This window comes from Bubalus bubalis, chromosome 3 (genome assembly GCF_019923935.1).
Source record: "Bubalus bubalis isolate 160015118507 breed Murrah chromosome 3, NDDB_SH_1, whole genome shotgun sequence".
Classification (NCBI taxonomy): domain Eukaryota; kingdom Metazoa; phylum Chordata; class Mammalia; order Artiodactyla; family Bovidae; genus Bubalus; species Bubalus bubalis.
Window position 1 is genome coordinate 103437528 of NC_059159.1, and position 3063 is coordinate 103440590.

The window sequence follows — 3063 nt, forward strand, 5'->3', positions numbered from 1 at the left end:
TTCAGAAAACTAAGATCATGGCATCTGGTCCCATCACTTCATGGCAAATAGATGAGAAAACAGTGGAAACAGTGGCTGACTTTGTTTTTCTGGGCTCCAAAATCACTGCAGATGGTGATTGCAGCCATTAAATTAAAAGATGCTTACTCCTTGGAAGGAAAGTTATGACCAACCTAGACAACATATTAAAAAGCAGAGACATTACTTTGCCAAGTAAATAGGTCCGTCTAGTCAAGGCTATGGTTTTTTCAGTGGTCATGTATGGATGCGAGAGTTGGACTATAATGAAAGCTGAGCGCAGAAGAATTGATGCTTTTGAACTGTGGTGTTGGAGAAGACTCTTGAGAGTCCCTTGGACTGCAAGGAGATCCAACCAGTCCATCCTAAAGGAGATCAGTCCTGGGTGTTCATTGGAAGGACTGATGTTGAAGCTGAAACTCCAATACTTTGGCTGCCTGATGCGAAGAACTGACTCATTTGAAAAGACCGTGATGCTAGGAAAGATTGAGGGCAGGAGGAGAAGGGGCGACAGAGGATGAGATGTTTGGATGGCATCATCGACTCAATGGACATGGGTTTGGGTGGACTCCGGGAGTTGGTGATGGACAGGGAGGCCTGGTGTGCTGCAGTTCATGGGGTTGCAAAGAGTTGGACACAACTGAGCAACTGAACTGAAGTAGTTAAATTCACCACTGGTGACCCCAAAAGCTGTTTATGCTTTTTGTTTGTCTTTTCAAAATATAAGCTCCAATATTGCCAATGTAAAATGACATTTGAAGTAGTTTCTCCCAAAAATATCTTTTAAGGTTCAAATTAAAAGCAAACACTCACACAATGTGTGACCCTGGAAAAGTTTAAGGTCCTACCATTTTTAAATGACCTGACACTCATATCTGAGTTTTAAATGAATTCAGAAAGTCAATTGTTAAGAAAATATGAGATGAGTAGGTGATGTAGAAGAAGTTATAGTTATGCTAACGGTAGTAACTGGACAGTATCAGGACATATTGAAACTAATACCAACAGTACTACTGATGGATTGTATATAGGCTATAAGAGAAAGAAGAATCAAGAATTACAAAACCTATAATTTTTTTTGTTTGAGCAATTAGGTAGATGATAAATCTGCTTAGTGAAAGGTGGAAGATTTTGCAGCAGCAAATTTGGAAGGGGTATTAATAATTCTATTTGGTCACGTTTAAGTTTTCTATTAGATCCAAATTGAAATGTTAAGTAGAATATAGGAATTTGGAGTTCTAAAAAGAGGACTAAGCTGGAGGTATAAATTTGAGTTGTCTGCTGAAGATGAAATTTAAAGCCCTGAGACTAGTTGAAATTACTCAGATGAGATCACTGAGGTGAGAAGAGAGTAGAAGAGAAAGCCTTTGGTCACTAAAACATTTAGAGGTCTAGGGGAAGAGGGAAAGGAGTTTGAGATGAGGCAAAGAGACAAAAGAAAAGCCAAGGAAGCATGATATCCTGGAAATCAAGTGAGGGATGTGTATCAGGAAGTGGGAATAGTGCATGGTTTCAAATGTTAAGAGCTCAAGCAAGATGATCTTAGAGAAGTGAATATTAGCTTTACAGCAAGATGAGGTCATTGGTGATATAAGGTCCATTTTTTTTTTTAGAGAAGTCAGAGAAATACCCAATTAGAATGATTTGAAGAGAAAATCAGAAGTGGAAATGTAGAGAAAAGCATAGACAATGCTCTATTTTTATGAAGGAGAACAGAGATATGGAGAGTAGCAGGAATAGGGTGTGGAATCAAAGGGAAGCTTTTATTTGTTTGCTTTTTTGGTTTGTTTCAATCATCTTAAAGGATGCATCAGTTTGGATGGGAAGGATCCAGTGGAGACTATATTAATAATATAGTTGAGAAAGAAAAAATGGCAGTAAAAAAAAAAGTTTCCTTTAAAAAATAAAGGTAAGTTTTCCACCATCTTTCCATGCTGCCATAATGGTGCACATCAATGTCCTGGCTAATGCTCTCAAGAGTATCAACAATGCTAAAAAGAGAGGCAACGCCAGGTGCTTATCAGGCCGTGCTCCAAACTCATCCTCAGGTCTCTAACTGTGATAATGAAGCATGGTTACAGTGGTGAATTTGAAATCGTTGATGATCACAGAGCTGGGGTAATTGTTGTGAACCTCACAGGCAGGCTAAGTAAGGGTGGAGCGATCAGCCCCAGATTTGATGTGCAACTCAAAGATCTAGAAGAATGGCGGAATAACCTGCTCCCGTCCCATCAGTTTGGTTTCATCGTTCTGACAACCTCAGCCGGCATCACGGACCATGAAGAAGCAAGACGAAAACACACAGGAGGGAAAATCCTTGGATTCTTTTTCTAGGGATCTAATACATACAAATAAAATGCCTCAGAGGAAAAAATAAATAAAGGTAAGTGAGTTAAGATAGGAGCAGTGCCTTTTCTATTATAACTAGAGGGGAGGCTAATATGTGTATACTGATACAAGTAGATTGACCATCTGGTGGAAAGATGAGGCAGTTCTTACTGGAGTGGAGTATTTTTGTATAAAATATACAGACTTATTAGCTTAGATCATGCGGGGAAGAGAATATAAGAGAACTGAAACCATCCACTGCAATAATGTAAAAGTCAAACTGGAGTAAGTTTGTCAGTGTCAAATGACCATTCGTGGGGTATGGTCATGGATTTGAAATGACTCTGGTCCGTACTGCTGTGATTCTCTCCATTAATACTGAGATACTGTAAACAAATGTAGAGAGAGGTATTTGTATAAGAAAAGTTAGGATTTTTTTTTCTGGTTATATACAAAAGAGATAAGCAACTAATTAATGGTACTTGTAAGGAGATAGCTATAAAACTGGACAATAGAATCCAGACCTGATAACAAGAGAAGTAAAAGAATTGAATGTGGTCAGTATATTCATTCTTTTACTTGATTTGGGCTTATTTTGTTCTTTGGGGGGAATTTATTGAGATAGAAGGTTATATTGCTGGTTTAAGACCTTCCTTCTTTTCTATAAATTTCTCTCTCAACACTGATTTACCTGCATTCCACATTTATATGATGTGT

General features: G+C 38.2%; 1 pseudogene; it reads left to right on the forward strand.

The window, feature by feature from the left end:
• The first annotated feature begins 1957 nt into the window (after positions 1 to 1957).
• Positions 1958 to 2385, forward strand: LOC102407374 (annotated as a pseudogene).
• Positions 2386 to 3063: the final 678 nt, after the last annotated feature.